We start from the raw sequence: 20,402 nt of genomic DNA on the forward strand, positions 1-20,402 counted from the left end.
AAACCACAGGACTGCATATCTAAAAAGGATGAGTTTTATTGTGTACAATTATAACTTTTAAAAAATGATTTGGAGAGAGATGTAGCTGCTAGTGTTTGCTCAATGACTCAATGCTATGAGGGTCAGTATTATGGTTTATTTTTCAAATATTATTTTTTAAGATTTTTTCATTCATCCATGAGAGACACAGGCAGAAGCAGAGACACAGGCAGTGGGAGAAGCGGGCTCCCTGCAAGGAGCCCAATGTGGGACTCGATCCCAGGACCCCGGTTTCATGCCCTGAGCAGAAGGCAGATGCTCAACCACTGAGCCACCCAGGCATCCCAAAATATTATTTTTCAATAAAAGTTTTGTACAACTTCTGAAACACAGCTAAAGCACTGCTTCTAGAGAAATATATAGCCCCAAGTGTGTCCATTTTAGAAGAATACTGAAAATTAATAAGCCAACAATTTCTCTCAGGAGATTAGAAAAATAGCAGCAAAACAAATGCAAAAATAATAGAAGGAAATAATAAAGGAGAAATCAGTCAAAAGAATCAGCAAAGTCAAAATCTGGTTTCTTTGAAAACATTAAAACTGATAAACTTCCACTGAGATTAATTAAAAAATAAAAGAAACAAATAACTATTATCAGATTTTCCAGATATAATGAATAAGTTTAAGGCAACAATTTTGAAAATTTATATGAAATGGACAAATTCCTAGGTAATACAGCCTATAAAAACTGACAGAAGAAGAAATAGAAAAGCTGAAAAGGCCTAAAGCAATCGTTAATAATTGTTAGTAAATCATCAGTGAAGTATTTGAATCTTTAAATGAAAACCTTCCCACAGAGAGAACTCCGGGCTCATACAGGCAAAATTATACCAAGAAAAATGAATTCTTGTGGAGATTAACTAAAGTTGGAATACCAGCTCCATCAGTTAGGAAAGGCAGTTCATAACTAAGTTATTGACAACAAACAACCTCAGAAATCTCATAGAAGATCATTTTATATATACCATATATGTATGTACATAAAATATTTATTCCTATGTATACATGCTATGTTTACTGCATAGAGATAATATAAACGTGAATTATACTATAATATAATAAAATACAAACCACATAAATATCAATATAATATATAATATTCTCAATATTATATATGCCATTCAAGTACTATACAAATAGTATTATATTGTGGTATAAATTCTTCTTAGTCTTAACAGTCATAAACTAAAGAAATACAGGTGGGTTTAAAACTGTTAAGATAATCGAGATGTACAAGGATATTCAGCAAAAACTCCTTGTGTGAAATAAAATAACCTAGAACTATAATAATTAGATCGAATATTTTATGGTATTCACATACAGTGCATTAAAGAACAGAGTCTAAATTTTTCCAGTCTTTTGAACTTTGTAGGATTTTGTTTAAAGCCTAATATATATATCATATTTACAAATGTTTCATGCATGTTTATCATATTTAGAAGAATGACCACACTGGAGGGCATGAAAGTGGCATTCCCAACATTATCTCAAAAGGGCCCAGGAATACAGTTTGCAAATGTAGGGGAGTCAACCTCCAAAGAGGCAACCTTCAACTAATACGAGACAGGAGATGGGATAGAGGGAGAACTAAAAGCCAGCTGACCCTTTCTTCCATCACAAGGCGTGGTTTCCTATAAGGATTTTCTGGAGCAGTCTCACGCACCAAGCAACCAGGTACCTCTTTATATTCACAAAACAGGAGGCAGCTCAGTGACGTAGTACCTTAGCCTCATTCTTTCTTATCTCAGGTCCATATTCTTTCATGTTGTTGACCTGGAATTTCACCTCCCAGTAAAATACTAGTTCTTTAGTCTCAGGCTTTTATACCTGGGAATCCCAACACAGGCAAAAGAAATCAATGAAATTGAGTTTAGACAAATAAGGTAGTATACTAGTTGATAAGATTTGCGGAACATCTCTGATGGGAACAGAGATTGAGTTGGACTTAGAAGGGAATGGGCATAATTTCTATTGTTTGAAAATAGAAAGTTGATATGAAGGAAATAGAAAACAATTTCAATTAGAAGAAATAGCATTACCAGAACAGTAGGAGGCGATATTACAGATATTACAGAGACAAAGTGTAGAATTCATTTCAAGGGGGTGGTTCCAGGTAGTAAATATTGGGTCATTCAAATCTGATGTTTTGTAGACAAAAACACTTTTGACTGGAGAAGAAAAGCCTGTAAGTTACAGAGAACATAATTAATCATCATTAGCCAGCACAAGTCACCTGGTCAAGCCTAACTTCAATCATGCAGGGAAATATAATCTTTTTCCAATGAGGAAAAAAATACTGAGGAACAATAACATAGTTTAACACAGTAGGCACTCAACAAAATTTCCCTCTCCTCCTTCACTTAATATCCACTCAGCAGAAACTCAGATGACATATAGCCTGCCTTGTTTTCATAATTTTTCACTATCTAAAGGGAACCAAGAAAGGAAACCAAACAATATCACGAGTCATATACTCCTATACTAGTCTTTGACTGATGAAAACTTCATCTTTATTCTTAGCCATTCCTTTCAGTTCTAACAACAGGCATATAACTATTGTGTGGCCAAGACTGTCTCCCAGCATTGTTTCTCTCCTTCATCAGTTTTATTGTAGAATTCTTGTCACAGGAACACTTATACCCTTAATTTCTAATCTCCTTTGCAACTAGATGTGTCCTTATACTCAATTATGTGCCAGTAGGTTGTAAGTAGAAATAACATGTGCAATTTTTGAGTAACTTCCATAAAGATAAAATCATTTTTCCTGGATAGGGCAATTTGAAGAACTGCCAGGGCACTTGTTGGAAGTCATGAACATACAAGTCAAAGAAAGACCACACCCACTAGTTCAATCACCCAACTACCCTTGATCTCTATGTGTAAGAGAAACAAGCTATTTCTTCTGGCCAGTGTTGTTGGTGTGTCTTTGTTACAGTAGTTTGGTTTATGCCCTAATTAATATTCGGCTGTTAAATTTTTTTTTTTTTTTTTTAATTTTTTTTTTAATTTTTTTATTTATTCATGATAGGCACACAGTGAGAGAGAGAGAGAGGCAGAGACACAGGCAGAGGGAGAAGCAGGCTCCATGCACCGGGAGCCTGACGTGGGATTCGATCCCGGATCTCCAGGATCGCGCCCTGGGCCAAAGGCAGGCGCCAAACCGCTGCGCCACCCAGGGATCCCTCGGCTGTTAAATTTTGTTCTGTCCTTAGTCAAGCCCCACATCTTTACTCACTGTTTCAAAATTTTGTCTGAACCAAGTTCACAGTAGGGTCTGTGGGGTAGGTCCAGAGGTGACTGTCATAATTTTAAGACCCTTCCAGTTCCCTCTAAACACTCAACAAAACTTTTTCCTCTTGGACTTCTCATTAATTGCCTGCCTGCAGACTGAGAATATTCTCTAATTTTAAATTCATTTGCAGGGCAGATTAAAAGGCTAAATTCAATTAAAATTCAAATTTTTCTCTGCTCACATTACAAGATCTACCATTTTGCTGAGTTATTTCCTTCTCTTCATTCAAATGCAATACTGTTGGGGTGCCAGGGTGGCTCAGCCAGTTAAGCATCTATTTTCAGCTTGGGTCACAATCCTAGAATCCTAGGATTCATGGAGCCTCACATCAGGCTCCCTCCTCAGCGGGGAATTTGCTTCTCTCTCTCCTGCTGCCCCTCTCACTGCTTGCAGTCTCTCTCTCTAATATAAATAAATAAATAAATAAATAAATAAATAAATAAATAAACTTTAAAAAAAAAAAAATAAATGCAATACTGTTAATTCTCATCATAGGAAGTTATTTGCCAGAATTTTATTGATGTAGCTTTATTTAACCAAAATATCTTAAACAGATAATTTAAAAAGTTAATAAGACAAAATAAAATTAAATCAGTATGTATGACCCTTAAACAATGTGGGGATTAGGAGTGCCAAACCCCTATACAGTCAGAAATTCATGTATAACTTTTGACTCCTCCAAAACTTAACTACTAATAGCCTACTGTTGACTGGAAGCTTTATTAATAACACAAATAGTTGATTAACACATATATATTATATATTGTAGTCTTACAATAAACTAAGCTAGAGAAAAAAGTGTTATTAAGAAAATCATAAGGAAGAAAAAATATATTTACAATACCATACTGTAAAAAAATCCTTGTATGCCTGTGCCAATCAAAACAGTGTTGAGCACTCGAGGGTCAACTGTAATTGAAATTAAAATTGCTCTTTTGTCAGTAAGTGTACATTTACACATTTATACAATATCTCAAACAGACAAAAACAAAAAAATGCAGGGATAGTTTCTTTGAGGAGTAGAAGGGCATTTTCCCCCAAAGATTTTAACAGTTGTCCTATTTATTACCTGATAATGTTTAATGGAATTTGCAATAGGAAGGTAGTGTTTCTGTTTACCTAATATTTAGAATCAGATAATCTCTGTGGATGATTGGACAATAATCTATTTTATTTTTATTGTCCCTGTAAAACATTGTGTTCTCCAATGTTTCTTAACTCTCTACTTGAAAGTGTTAATGAAAACATGCCCTTGCCTACAATTGTTTTGTAAAATGTTTATTGTTCCTATGACACAGACAGCCTTTCTGAATCACCAACAGTTCATTCCTTGTCCTAAATTTGGATGAAGTCTTAAAGATGCTTGAAGTATCTATATGTGCCTCATCTGCCTTCCTTTCATCCTTTCAGAATTCCCTTTAGACTGCTCTCAAGCAACTACTATTACATTTCTCATACCGGCCTCCACAACCGGGCCATGAGCTTCCTAGGCTCACGGACTACATTTCTTCCGTCTTTGTATCAATGTCTGTTAGTCAGGTCTTCAATTATCAGGTACTGCATAGTCACGCATGAATGGATGAATGGATAGAAATGTAAATGAATGGAGGAATAAATACCCATGCACCAGGAGAATCTCAAATAAAAATTTTCCTCTAAATAAGGACAAATAAAAGTGTTAACTGTAATTGAAATTTATCTTTTGTAAATACACATTTCCTAAAATCACTTACCTTATTATTTTTAAAAGGTTTTATTTATTTATTCGAGAGAGTGTGTGTACATGTGTGTGCAAGTGGGAGGTAGGAGCAGAGGGAGAGGAAGAAGCAGACTCTCTGCTGAGCAGGGAGCCCTACTTGGGGCTCGATCCCAGAACCCTGAGATCATGACCTGAGCTGAAGGCAGACACTTAACATACTGAGCCACCCAGGAGCCCTGTTACTTACCTTTTTACTGACATAAGATATTAGCCAGGTCTTTACTTGGTAAGAACTAAATTTGGCTGTTAACCTCAAAGTGCAGGTAAGGATAACATTAAAGCAAATAAAAATGGAAAGCAGAGACTGAACCTCATTAATCCATTTTTCCCCCTGGAAGGAGAATGTGAGAATAAAAACTGCTGGGTGGAGGAGTCCATGGGAAACATCTGCCAGTAGTGTTTCAAAGAGTGAAGAAGACACTTATTGTGTGTGCTATTGCCAAAGCCCCCCAAAACACATCAATAGAGGGCTGTTTGTTTTTTCTATAGTCAATAGATCAAAAGCCTGAGCAGCAGTGCGATCTGCTCTTTGTAAGGAGAAAAGGTCTATCCAGAGAACTGGGGGGACACATCTGGAAATATCTGTCGATGAAGCCGCTTGAAAAATCACCATGTAGCAGCAATAGGAGAAACATCTGTGCAGCGTGAAGCAGACCGGCCAAGGAAGGGAGCTGCTGGGAAGAGAACCACATAATCAAGACACAAGATTTGGGTGGAGACAGGCACCCCTTGAATGACAAAGCTTCCCAGATCACATTTTTAGCCACATGTAATCAATAAGGACAGTTTTCCCTTCCAAGGAATTTAGATTAACAGCACCTGCTCCAGGCATACCAGGACAAAGGCAGAGCACAGTATGTTAAGGTAATTTCTCAGGGAGATCACCAAATGTCATCGAAGAGCAAAATCTGCGTGCTCTGTGTTCACTGTGAAGCTCTAAGTACTAATGTATTATTTTTAAATCATGCATTGCAGCAGCTCACAAACATGAATTTTAACCCAAAATACCTTAAACACAGTTTTCTTACACAACTTACATACACACTTTTCAATCAAAAGTTTGAAATATTATTTGTTATCAAACTAACATGAATTCTACAATTTTCTTAAAACGAGGTTTTCTTTTGTTACATTTTGAGCTAATGCCATCATGCTAGTTCTGAAAAATAAATATGCAAGTAATGAATATTCAGTTACGTTTCCTTTAAAATACAAATTCTTTAAGTCATTTTCTATTCCTAATGGGACAGCTCTGATTTTTTTGATAAATTAAATCAACTCGGCTATTTAATTAAAAGATAAAGTTAGAGTCTTCATTTATATCTACAGTTTTAAAATACATAGAGCTGTGAAACTAGATTAAAAGTACATTCAGTGTTTTTGTTATTTATGAAATTTGGCCTGCAAACATGGTTCTCAATATTGGTATTAATTAACAAGTTGTCACTTTTTATTAGGCTGGAATTGTTTAATGCTTTCATTGCATCTTAATCCTGTGTTTACGCTACAAAGTGCAATGTGGAGGAAATCATATAGCTATTTCAGACCAAAATATATTTGCTGTTAAGGAAAACATCAGGGAATTTTGTCAGAATCAAACACCTTGGCTTTCCCCATTGAATCATTTCACTAGAATACTGCCTAATTCTTTTAATTTTTTTCAATCCATGTTGCCAGAATTTTAAAAGAAAAAAGATATCTTTCACCTATCAAGAAATAGCATATCTTACACATATAATTTATAAATTAACTTTATTCTTTGGCTCATTTAATCCTTCTGCACCCTTGTATTAAGGTGTTACTAATCTTATTTATGAAAAACAAAAGTGAAGTTCTGAAGAGTGATTTCACTTGCCTCACGTTGCATAACTGATAAATGCAAAACTAATATTTGAACCCAGGTATTCCGATTATAAGTCCAATACTTTTTTTCTAAGCATTTCTGAAGAACTTGAAAAAGCTATTAAACACTTATAGTCTCTAGCATAAGCTCTGCAGTGATTTATGTTATTTAAATTAGTATTCGTCAAAATCATGTGAAGTAGCAATTATCTTCTTTATTTTAGCAGGATAGTTCTAGAGAGAATAAGTAATTTGCCTAAAATGACACAACTGATAGGTCGCAGAGCTTCCATTCAAATATCAGCCTGACAGATTATCCTTGATCTTTGCTACTCAGTCTGGGGTCTTCAGACAAGTAGCATGGGTACCACCTGGAAACTTGGCAGATGCAGAGAATTCTGGATGCATTCAAACTGATGAGCATTTTTCACAAGACCCCCAGAAGACTCACAAGCAGATAAATGTTTGAAAAACACTGCTCTATAGTCTGATATCAATATTTAATTTATTAAAGAGCATAGCAGAACACAAAGAGCCCACCTGCTTGTATCTAGCCATCCCTTCTAGACTCCTAGAAGGGTAAAGTCTAAAACCCTACCCAGCAGTGACCATGTATTAGTAATTGCCTAATACATGTTTGCTTCTTTGGTTAATTGGATATATAAAACAAGGATTTGGCCAACATTTTTTATAAGTAAGATGTTTTTTGTATTTGTTGCATGTATCAGGGGATGTTAGGCAGGGAGTAGGTTATTTTACTTCTGCTGTGCCTGTGACTAAACAAAATATAAAACTATCTTAATAAAATGTGATTTTTTTTTCAAAATATTGTCTAGATAGCTTAGGTATTTTTTTTAAAGATTTTATTTATTCATGAGGGACCCAGAGAGAGAGGCAGAGACCCAAGCAGAGGGAGAAGCAGGCTCCCTGTGGGGAACCCGATGTGGGACTCAATCCCAGGACCCCAGGATCTGACCTGAGTCAAAGGCAGACACTCAATGGCTGAGCCACCCAGGTACCCCAATAGCTTAGGTATTTTTAAATTGGGTTTGCTTCTTATGTTTTTGGAAAATAACATTTATGATGGGAACTGAAGAGCTGCTCTAATATATGGCTATGGCAGCATTTATATCCTGCTATGAACAGCATAGAGAGGAAGGGATATATTCAGGAGACTTAGAATCTCTGTGAAGAGACACAGAGCTACAGACTTGGAGAAAGGAGGTAAGACTGACAATGGGAAGGAGTGACAATAATACAGGCTACTCTAGTGGTTTGGGTCTTGGAGACTACATGACAGAGGGATAAGCAGAATAAAAAATAGATGGAGATTAAGACTCAAGAAAGTTTGGAAGGTGTACTAAGAAAAGGAGAAACAATATTATGTTATGAATATTATATCTTCATATTAATAGTTACACTATTAATATAATGTACAAGGTATAGCATAGAACTATAATTATATATTAACATGATATGATATATGTTGATATTATGTTATCAATAATTATATTTTTTGGAGTTAAAAGATGAGAAAAGAAATTCACACCTATTAGCTTACCACATGCTAGAAACTATGCAAGGTGCTTTTATGTATTAGATTGTTTAAATTTTACAATAATGTAGAGAGTGTTTCATTTTTCAGAGGAGGTAATGGAGACTCAAAGAGTTGAACCAATTTGTCGAAATCAAAATTTAACTCCTGCTATTTCCACTGTTCCAATCCTGCCTGAGATTCATAATCATCCAATGGGCTTTTAAAATTTTAAAGATCTGAGCTCTTCATCCATAAATTTCATTAATATCTACATATTTGTTTAAAATTCTGCAAATGTTTATAATGCATAAAGTTGAAGAACATTGCATTATATAATCCTTCCTTTGATCCATTGTGTGCAAAGCACTATACTGGACAATTAGGAAAGAAAAATTAGACATCTTATCCTCAAAGAGCATTCAGTCTACTTGGTTCAACAAGTCAGTTCCGAAAACAGCACAATATATAGGAAAATGATATAATTCCAATGTTATTCCTTCAACCTCCCAGTGAAGATTGCTATTTTACTGGTCTGTGAGTAAAAACAACTCATAGATAACCATAAACAAATTCTCCCTTTACCTATACAAATTCACGGTAAACCCATTTTCTTTACACCCACTTCAGAATAATTTTGTCTCTTCACTTACCTCTCCATAGGCACCAAATATTTTAAATTATTTCTTCATAAAGTTTTTTTTTGACTTTTTCTTATTTACCATGCCCACTGACTTTGTTTCAGTCGAAGTCATCATTACATTATGCCTAATTATTAGGCATTGTTTGCTTTTACCACTTAGTTTCTGCCTGCCATATTAGATGTCAGCAAGAATATGGAGTAAGCAAAGGTCTCATATATTTTTTAATGGAAATTGTGAAGAGCTATGTAAATTTCTAATAAAACTAAACACACATCTACCTTATGACCCAGCAATTTCACTATTGGATATTTTTCTCAGGATGGAAAAAAGTATATAGGAATATTCATAGAATCTTTTATTCCTAATAGCCTCAAACTAGAAACACCCACATGTTCATCAATAGACAAAAAGATAAACTATAGAAAATTCCTACTCAGCCATAAAATTTAGCATACTAAATTAAAGAAAAAGCAAAACTGATCTATGGTGAAGAAATATCAGAATATGGGTTGCCTCTGAGGCAGTAGTTAGAGAAACCAACCAACAGCAGAAACAAGATAACTTTTTAGAGTGATAGTAATGTTACATATCTTGATAGAAGTCTGTTTTATAAATGTACGTGCAGTTGACACATTTAATGGTATATTTAAGATTTGAGCACTTATTTTATATCAATTTTACTTTTAAAAATAACAGTAAATAAACTTTGAACCCACTTTACTGATATACATGATGAAATGTTTAGGGGTGAAGTATATTGATGTCTGCAACTTACTTTGAAATGAATTAATAAATGAGATGAATTGACTTGTAGAAAGAGGTATATATAGATGGACATGTGATAAAGCAAATATGCTAAAATGTTAACTGTAAAATTTAGGTGGTAGTATATAAATGTTCACAGTACAATTATTCAACTTCTGTGCTTTGGAAAGGTTTTATAATACAACGTTAGTGGAGAAAAGGGACATGGCTTCCCATTACTTCCCAATATACACACTCTGTTCTAGTAAGTGCAACTGGCTTCTACTTGACCATCCTCATTCCTCTCACCTCTGTAACCTTTCATCTATGAACCCCCTTTTTTCATACTCAAACCCAACCATACTCAAGCTAAAGGATAGCCTCTTCCTCAAAATTGATGACTAATTCCATCGAAAGTGGTATCTCCCTCTTACAATGAAGCTTAGTTAACTTGATGGTTTTCACTTGTCCTTGATTGCAGAGTGCAGTGATGTAGCATAGGCCATGCTCTAGAGAAAAAGCACCTTGATTTAATGTCAGCTCCAGAACTTAGTCATCCAAGAGTCTTCGGCTTGAGATTTCTCATATGTAAAACCAGAAAACTCCCTTAGATGATTCCTGTAGGGAATAGACACATCACTGTTAATGTCTTCCGCCTGACACATAGAGCCCAATCAATGTTAATAATTACCTCTTTGATACTTATACTAATAGCTTACAGTACATCTTAAATCCTATAAATTCACAGCACAGGTTGACAGACATTGTTTCCCTGCCTTCTTCTGCAAAAATATATCAGGTTGGCAAACATAAAGTAGCCACTGAGAAACTATTTCTTTAATGAATGAATGAGGAAATAAGTGCTTTAGTGTGTTTTACTTGTGTGCTATGCTCTCTGACTCTTGTCCAGAAATATAGCCTAAACTAATCTCTTCCAAGTGGGGTATAGCAACATTACTTACAAATAAAAGACTATGATTGTTAATCTAACGCATGCTCTCCACTGTTGTTTTTTTTTTTTTAAGATTTTATTTATTTATTCATGAGAGACAGAGAGAGAGAGAGAGAGAGAGGCAGAGACATGGGCAGAGGGAGAAGTAGGCTCCATGCAGGGAGCCCAACGTGAGACTCGATCCCAGGCCCTGGACTGAAGGCGGCACTAAACCGCTGAGCCACCCGGGCTGCCCTACACTGTTGTTTTAGAAGCACATCGATGTTTTGACTGTTTTAGAATCATAAAAATAAATATTTGGTATGGATTGCCATTCTACAAGTGTTTCCTTACATACTAGGATGAAATTAGCCATTCATCTTCTAGAGTGGAGAATTCTGGAGTTCCAGAGATGCTGAATTTTGAAGGCCTGTAATACAGAACAGAATCAAACAAACATGAGTTTTATGTCCTGTTTCTTTAGAGAAATATTAAAACATTGCTGGAAGCTGTAATTTTACGTACTTCAAAAGCGAGAGGAAATCAAACATTCTACAGGATCATGGTAAGACTAAGCCCCACTCATCGGTACTGCAGTGATGACAACACAATCATTTTTCTGGAAAAGTAGAAGCATAAGAAACTTATGCTCAACTGTGTGGGAAAAATCAGCAAATTACACAGCAAGCTGGAGGGTCCACCTTACCACAAATACAGAAGGGCCCTGCAGATATTATAAATGAGTGCAGTCTTTTGGGAAGTCTATCAGAATGATGAGTTTCCGTCCCACAAGCTTATACACATTTTTCAGAACTCCAGAACCATGGAGTGGTTAGAGATCATAACGGCCTATGTGTGAACAATCTCCTTTTTACATGACATAATGAGTCATTAAAGCTTATGCACAGATGGCTTTAAAATGTCAAGATAGCTACTCTGTACTTCTCACTACCCAGAACTTTTAGAGGAGTTTTCATGTCTATAACTTATACAAAAAGCCTGGCTAGAACACAGTTCTAAAGAAAGCTCAGTATCTTTGTTCTAAGGCTTTGAGGCTAAGGCTAGGTGCTTTACCCCAGCCTTGCATCCTGGAAAGAAGGTTCCCAGTCATGGAAAGACTGGAAAGAAGGTTCCCAGTCATGGAAAGACTGGAAAGAAGATATATGCGGTAACATACTACTGGAATAGCTCATGATAAAGGAGCCACAAAGGGCTGTGGCCAAGTAAAGGGGTACATTTGGTGAGGGGGGTTATCTGCTCCTGCTTACAAACTGGCACATTTAACAAGCAGCAGAAATTGCTCATGCTTCCCTCAAGAGGAGAAAAGGCTGCCTTGAGTCAAACTGAGGTCTTTAAGGGTTAATGCCTCCAGTTCACCAACAGAGGAGCTCTTCAACCAGGGGTATCAATCATTGGAGTCTTTTACTTGTTTACTAACAAGTACCTCCTGCACTGGCTGTTGGTTCTCACAAGTATTTACCAGGTGTTTACCTATGTAAGAACAATGAGGGCCCATTGCCGGTGAAGGCTAGAGATCTTGTGTAGCGAGGTAACACCAACTCTAGAATTAATTTACAAATATCATAATCCACTTAAGATCTCAATCTCCTAGTCTATTTACTGCTACCCTGATAGTACCTAATTACCTAACTCACTGAGAAGTGTGTCCACTAAATAATCCCAATTAGTGGGGATCCCTGGGTGGCTCAGTGGTTTGGTGCCTGCCTTTGGCCCAGGGCACGATCCTGGAGGCCTGGGATCGAGTCCCGCGTCAGGCTCCCGGCATGGAGCCTGCTTCTCCCTCCTCCTGTGTCTCTGCCTCTCTCTCTCTTTCTCTGTGTCTATCATAAATAATAAATAAACAAATAAATCTTTAAAAAATAATAATAATAATCCCAATTAGTTGCCCTCAATCTCATTGTTTGCTCTCAGAGTGACCTCCTTGGATTCACTCTCATCCTTTCTTCTCTCAACTTCTACAGACTAGAATTGCTCTTTATGGTAGTCTGGCCTCTCAGACGTTTCTCTTGATCCTCCAAGGTTTAGAAAATCCCTATATTTTTCAAACACACGAAAGAGCTGGCAATACTGATACCCTGTATCAGATGCTCCCAACCCCAGAACACTTGCATTGAGCACCTTCAAGAACATACAATACTAAATCATAAAAGGATGCATTTCCCTCTTTATTTGTTTTGTGTGACTACTATAACAAATTACCACAAACTTGGTGGCTTTAAACAATAAAAATTTATTCTATTGCATTTCTTTCAACCAGAACTCTAACATCAGTGTCAATGGACCAAGATCAAGGCCGTACACTGCCTCTAAAGGAAGAATTGGTTCCTTGGCTCTTCCAGTGTCTGGTAGCTGCCAGCACTCCTTGGCTTGTGGTTTCATCACTCCAGTCTCTGCCTCTGTCCTCACATTACCTTCTCCTCTGTGTATTCTTCTTCTTTTTTACAATTTGTGTCACATCTCCTGCCTCTGTCTAATAAGGACACATGTGATTACATTTAGAGTCCACCAGGATTAGCCAGGATAATCCCCCCTATCACAAAATCCTCAACTTAATCACATCTACAAAGACCTTTTTTTTCCTTAGCAGGTAACATTTATAGTTTCCAGGGATTAGGACCATCTTTCATGGCCATTATTTAACGTACTTTACCCTCTAGTCACCCTCATCTTATTCAGGGTCCTGCCTGTGGCATCAACATCATTTTGCTCCTATTACTTTCTAAATACCATTCTTTGTTGTATGAATCTTATTTAGATATGGTTATATACTAAGGACTGCAAGTGTAAAGCTCATCCACTACGTATAAGGGAGGACTTAATCTGATACATGAGATCATTTCAAGCAATTCTTAGAACAAATAAATATAAGCACAAAGGACAGGCCTCCATTAGCTAAGGTAAACCATCAGGTTCCCTTTGCCTTTATCATGGGCATATCAAGGCACTCCATAAGGAAGAGTATATAAAACATACCCACAGGGTAATCTTAAAATGGTATTAAGAAAAACAGGATAAAACATAAGTCATGAGAACTCAGAAAGTTGTACTGGCCCCTTGGGGCCAGTTTGACTCAAAATGGAGAATGAGATGAGACAATTTCATGAGCCTACTAGCAAAACTGCTATCACAGCTTTAGGAAACTATAGACTTCTTTGATTGCACTCTTTATATTTTCTGAAATCTCTGTGCTTCTTGGCACCCTTCGTCATTTGTTCATCCCCTCACTCATTTAATCCACAAGTATTTATTGAATGCTCAGTATGGGCCAGGCACAGCATTATCCCCAGGCTATGCAATCCTTAACAAAACAGACCTGTCTCTATCCTTCTTGGGCTCACAGTGTGAGAGAGTAACTCCCTGCTGTTTAATAGTAGGAAACTACTGCCTACCTTTTCATGTCTGTTATCATTATGTCCATAATGACATAGGAGGAGCCCAGGGCCAGTTGCTTATTAGCAGCACATCATGAAGATAAGAGTGGGTCTAGAGTGAGCAAGTCCTAAGACTAACATGAAAATAAAGGAAGCAGAGGCAGAGTAACTCAATCTGCTGTGCCTCCTCAATTGGAGATTCTCCTTCCAGGGAAAACCCATGATGTGCCTATATTTTGTTTCACTTATTTTTATTTTTTTTTCTATATTTTGTTTTAATAAAGAAGTTAGAATTGCTATAAAGGCCTTCAGAGCTCTTGGAGAATCAAAAAAGCAACATGATGAGTCCTCTCATGAGCCTGCTACAGAGCAGCTCTGGTTTCATCTGGTTTACATTTTGGGCTTTTAAACAAAGGGTTCTACAACAAGAATATGAAGATTGAAAACTCCTGCTTTAAAGGAGCCAACCCCCATAGTGACCAAGAAACCTCCTGCAACGTGACATGCATAGGAAACAGCTTAAAATGCAAGTACCCTGAATGGGGGGCACCGTCTTATATGAAAGATAAACTATTACATTAATGTTTCACCAACGACAGTAACCAGTGTATTGATGATAACCTGATTCATTCTGGTGTTTCATTTCTTTCTCCTGTGACAGGAGACATAACCAGGAAGGGAATGAAAAAAGGCAAACTTGTTTCTCACAATGCTTGTCACCTGTCAAGTCATAATTTCCCTGCTCATGTTCTGAATGTTCTTCCCTTTTGAAGCAACTATGAGTTTCTGAAGAGCTGTTCCTGGGGATTGAAAACACAAGGATCATAAGAATTGCATAAGTTAAATAAAAAAAAATAATAATTAGTTGGAGGGATACTGGGTGGCTCAGTGGTTAAGTGCCTGCCTTTGGCTCGGGGCATGATCCTGGAGTCCCGGGATCGAGTCCCACATCGGGCTCCCTGCATGGAGCCTGCTTCTCCCTCTGCCTGTGTCTTTGCCCCTCTCTCTCTGTGTCTCTCATGAATAAATAAATAAATAAAATATTTAAAAAAAATGAGTTGGAATCTGGAAGTTTGATGAAAATCTCTTCTTACCAATTGTGTATGTATCATTTTTATTATCTTGTGAACTTTTAGAAAGATGAGTGAAATTCCTATTTCCCAGACTACACTAGCCTCTAAGATAAGGTAATCACAACAATAATTATCAGCATGTTCTGGCCCTATTTCTGTACAACCTAACTTTCAAAAAAACTCTTCCCAAAAGATTCTGAGTTTTCTTCAGTGGTATCTTATGCTTTGGCACCAACTACTGTCAGGCCCTTTCATTCTTGCTCACAATCACAATTTCTTTAGTCACCTTTAATGTCAAAAATGGCAGCTATACCATGATGATCACAAAATCACTCAGAATGAACTGGTTAAGAGTTCTAGCACTTTAATCAGACTACTTGAATCTCAGTTGTACCAAGACCTGAAGGGACCCTAAAGATAGAAGTAAAGATAGCACGGGGATGTGTACAAGCACTAAATACCAGGAGGGACAGTGGGTTTATGCTTGCATAAATAGGCAAACAATGATAAGGACCAAGTTGCTGATTCCTCTTTCCCAGTGCCTTGGCTCTGCCTGCCCCAATGTCTCAGAATGCAAATACAACTCTAGGAACAGAAATGGAGTGTATTGAGAACATTATCCCAATACTTTGCTACTTCCAGAGGAATCATGTCCATATAGACAATAAAGTTCTATTTTCTGATCACTTGAACTCATTGACTGATAACTTTTCCCCTTTATGTAAAATTATTTAAATGATTAATCATGCAAAAGTAATCATTCATTAAGTCTAAAGATATAATATAATACATAATTATAAAGTGATATTTATACTTAGGTTTAATATTATGTTTAATTAACTACTCTAAAACATTAATAGTTTATGTTATGTATATAACTGAATTTTATATTTTTCTACACTGTTGGATCTTTTTGGATAATTCATTTAATCGGCCAATATTCCCCCTAAAATATTTCCTGATTTTTCAGCTTTTCGTTGCCTATGGTAAATGGTTTATTAAATGAATTGGACTCCTGCATTCATATTTATGGAGAAAAGAACATACTTCTATTCCAAAGAATCAAGAACGCAAGCTATAAATGAGGTATTGGTGAAATGGGCCAAATTCTCAAGTCCAGGGCCCCTAGGAGAAAAGGCTTTTAGACATGTAAATTGAAGCTGCCCTTTCTCAGGCGTTCTCTTTGTTTATTTAAAGAAGTTTCTAGCTAATCTCTTTAAGTACAACTAAAAACTAAATCTGCATCTGCTAAATTCCCTTCGAGAACTTAAAAATACATTACCATTTAACAGGGGGTGAGAAGCCCCTCCCAACACACCAACAACCACTGCACCTGAAAATTTCAGCTGCACAAGAGAGATTGGGCAACAGAGTATTGTTTTAAGAGAACAATAGATCTTATAGATTCACTGGAGACAAGAGCAACAAAGCAACTACTGGAAAGTCTGGTAAATCTTAGCATGCATCTGGAATTGATAGGAAGAAATGACATAGGACCATTATTTGTCTTATATGAATTCAAAAAGTCATCTTGTCGAGCACTGCATTTTTTTTTCTAGGGATATTTGTACTTCAACATAGTATAGCTCTTTCTTGTACACAGATGTACATGATGAATGAATAGAGCAAGGGCCCTTGGTTTCAATGTTCTCACCCTCCAAAACTGAATTATACCAAGATGCTGCTAATTACACAATAGTTCTTCTAAATGAAAGCTCACAGCTCATGGCAACAAAACTCACAGTAGGGGGTTTTAATGGATAGTATAATATTGAATAATTGACTCTTTAGCCCTTGAAGTGGTACTCCACTTTTAAAGTTAAAAAGGCAACCAGATTTGAATGGAAAGGAGCCATACAACTAATAAGGAGAAGAAATAACACCAGATGCCAAAATAATTTCCTCTTTACCACGTTTCTTCCTCCGTACACATTTCATACATTTATTAACAGAGAGGATTATCTTGTTTACCATCTCATCAAGATTGATTTATTTTATTGAAGACACTGAATGGAATAGCAACTGGACTCAGGTAATAGAGTTCATTTTTTCATATGCTGAATAATTACACTATGATTGATATTAATAATTATTTATTATTATTAGCTACCACTTTTTAAGCACCAAGATATCATGGTAAGACTTAAGCATTAAACTGATTTTCTTATCAGTCTATGTGGTACTATAATATTTCTCCTGTAGAAAGGAAAATGAAGACATAGGAGTCAGTAAGTTGGTTAAGGTCACACAGATAATAAGTGCTGAGGAGGTATTCAAAGATAAGGCTTTCTAAATCTAGTAGGATATAGGAGATTTTGACTAAATGGATATTATATTTCAAATATACATTTTTTTTAAATCTATTTGACTAGAATCGTAGAAATGCTCAAAGCCCTGAACGGACTAGTTCTAGATCCCTTGTTAAGATTTTAAGTTCCTAAACGAAATCATTGTCACCTTTTATAATAAGGATCTGGTGGTGTCTCAAGCATATAATACAGAAGCATCTTCTTTCTCACAGGGAATCTCCTTGAGCAAGGAGTCAAGAACCTTTAGATGGCTTCCCACCTATTCAGGCAACACTGGGACAATTCTAAATCTAACCTGCTCCTCAGTGGACACACTATTGGTATTTTAAGTGAAACAAATATTTGTAGTGCTGAGTTGTGCCAATCACTACAGGACACTTGCATCCTTGCCTACCACCCAGTAAATATCAATGATGCCAAAAGGCCCCCCACACACAGATACAAGCCCCTCTGGAGGTGATACTGCCCCTAGCAAAGAGCCACTGAGTTCATTCTTACAATATCCTACAGTCATCAGGCAGCTGCTATATAGTTGTAAAAAGCAGTCCTGAACTTTCCCTGCAGGCTTACATCATTTTTATTCGAGTCCAAGAATGTTAGGAGCTGATAACATGCTGCCATAGGCAGATCTGGACTGAACCACTGCTCTGGGGTAAAACGATGTAAGATCAAGGGAGAAGGGCTCGGGGGTCAGATCAGAATGTGTAGACGTGGAAAGATGGTCGGTCGCCATACTGAGTCATAATCATTAGTGGGAAGGAAAAAAAAAGGGAAAACACATTAGGAAGTGCATGTCTCCAGTTCACTGGAGGAAAGGAAGAGTAGTAAAGCCCAGTTCGGGCTCCATTTGTCTGGTTGCCAACTTCCCACATGCTATTGGCTCATGACATGGTAATTCTCTGTCTGAAACCTAGCAGTTCTTTGTGCCTTTACAATCACTCCTCAGTCACCTAGTAACTACCCGTAGGCCCCACAAAAGACAGGCCAACTGTCTACTTTCATGTCTGTTGAAACTTATTCCTGAAATATGTCACTAGAAGACTAAAAAGCTTGATGTCCCGTTCAGCACATTTTGAGTTATATTTTTGAAAGAGGATGTTTGGGCAATGACACACAAATTACATGCACAAAGCCAAATTAATTATTTGCAGATATGTAGTATAATTATATGGTTTTATGCTATCCATCTGTGAACCTTAGTCTCCCCTGGTGCAAGTACTGCTTACAATAAAAAGATTTAATAGCTTTAAGAAAAATGTATTATACTTACATTTGCACGAAAGGAAAGCCTCCATTATTTGATGGCATTCGTGGGCTTCTATGGGTGGAGGGGACCTTGATAGGCCAACTGGTCCATTCTCTGGTGTTTAAGAGGAATCACTTTTAAACAACCTTTGAATGATGGTGGCAAGGAACTGTCACAGCCACCTGAAAAAAAGAATTTCATTATTGAGTATCTTTCATCTTCAGGAAATTCTTCTGTTACTGTATCTACATTTTCTGCAGTAATTTAAACTATTTAAAATCATTTGGTGCCCAGTGATCCCAGAAAACACCCAGTGGTGTCCTCTTTGTTAGAATAGGTCATGGCTGAGAGTTGTTATTCAACGATTTTTACCTCCTATTATCAGTACAATTAACCTTCCCTAACAGGTCTTGTTTTACAAAACCTAAAAATATTTTTAGTGATAAAGAAAATTGTGGGACACCTAGGTGGCTCAGGTGGTTAAGTGACTGCTTAGGCTCAGGTCATGATCTCAGAGTCCTGGGATGGAGCCCTGTATGTCATGGGCTCCCTGCTCAGTGGAGGGGTCTACGTTTCCCTGTCCTCTCTGCTTGTGTTCTCTCTCTCTCTCTCTCTCTAATAAATTAAAAAAAAAAGAAAATTGTGCAACATGACTTGCCAATGCAGGATTGCAAAATGATAGAAAGATCATCTCAGGGGTCCTTTTATGCATTTTAAAATTTGTATTGCTATCGTCTCAGCTTGCAAAATAGCATCCTGTCTCTGGTTGTGTCCTTTCATGTCCAAGTGCCTCATTAATATGGCACAATGACATAAGAGTGAACTTGGCAATTGCATAAGTTATATAAAGAGGTGAAAAGAAAAAAAAGAGAATGGAGTGGTTTACCTTTGCTATGGGTACAGCCCATGTCTGATCCAGCAGGTCTGGAGTGCTACTAAAGAACTTGCCTTGCTCACAAGTTCCTGGTGCTGCTGCTGGTCTGGGAACCTGTCTTTGAGAACCACTGCCTGAGCTTACATAGGGATTGTAGGGGTGGTGCACGGCACCCCAAGACTCAGGTGTGGAATCTTTACAAAGCTGCTTAGCTAGTGGAGGGCAGTAAATTACTTAAACAAATTCTTGAGGCCGCAATAGTCATTTATTAGGGTTGCTCTACAGAAGTGACCCTTCAGTCTCATCTTCTAGAATGAGAAGGAAATTTCTAACAGGGAAGAGGGAATTACTTTTAAAATAGTGTATGATATAAACGGATGGGACCAAAGAATAGACTCATGTTTTCATGCATAGCAGCATGCTGACACATAAGGTAAAGGGAATAAAATGAGGGGAGGAACGTAAAATCTACTAAGCACTGTCTATACGCTGGATGCACCACATATAAGGTTTTATTTCATCTTTGCCATGGTTGTATACACCGACCCATATTTTACTCATGAAAAACTCAAAAGTTCAGAGGGGTTAATACTTTCTTTACCTGTGGTCAGACAAATAGTAAGTGGTGGAACTAGGATGAGAACCCTGGACGGCTGATGGTAAAGCAATGGTCTGTGTTCATCATATTACTCTCTTATTCCAAAACAGATGATAGATAAGTAGA

At 37.0% G+C, this 20,402-nt stretch overlaps 1 long non-coding RNA gene across 1 annotated transcript in view; it reads right to left on the reverse strand.

The window, feature by feature from the left end:
- Positions 1-18: 18 nt before the first annotated feature.
- The window catches only part of LOC112644541 (uncharacterized), a 60,905-nt gene continuing 40,521 nt past the window's right edge, over positions 19-20,402 (reverse strand). The window contains exons 3-10 of the long non-coding RNA XR_007413470.1: positions 18,829-18,986; positions 14,897-14,976; positions 11,310-11,403; positions 11,139-11,214; positions 10,378-10,471; positions 5,277-5,760; positions 3,512-3,732; positions 19-2,221 (exon numbers count right to left, since the gene is read on the reverse strand). This is a non-coding gene — a long non-coding RNA (uncharacterized LOC112644541). The remainder of the gene's footprint in view (positions 2,222-3,511; positions 3,733-5,276; positions 5,761-10,377; positions 10,472-11,138; positions 11,215-11,309; positions 11,404-14,896; positions 14,977-18,828; positions 18,987-20,402) is intronic.

This window comes from Canis lupus, chromosome 1 (assembly GCF_003254725.2).
Source record: "Canis lupus dingo isolate Sandy chromosome 1, ASM325472v2, whole genome shotgun sequence".
Classification (NCBI taxonomy): Eukaryota; Metazoa; Chordata; class Mammalia; order Carnivora; family Canidae; genus Canis; species Canis lupus.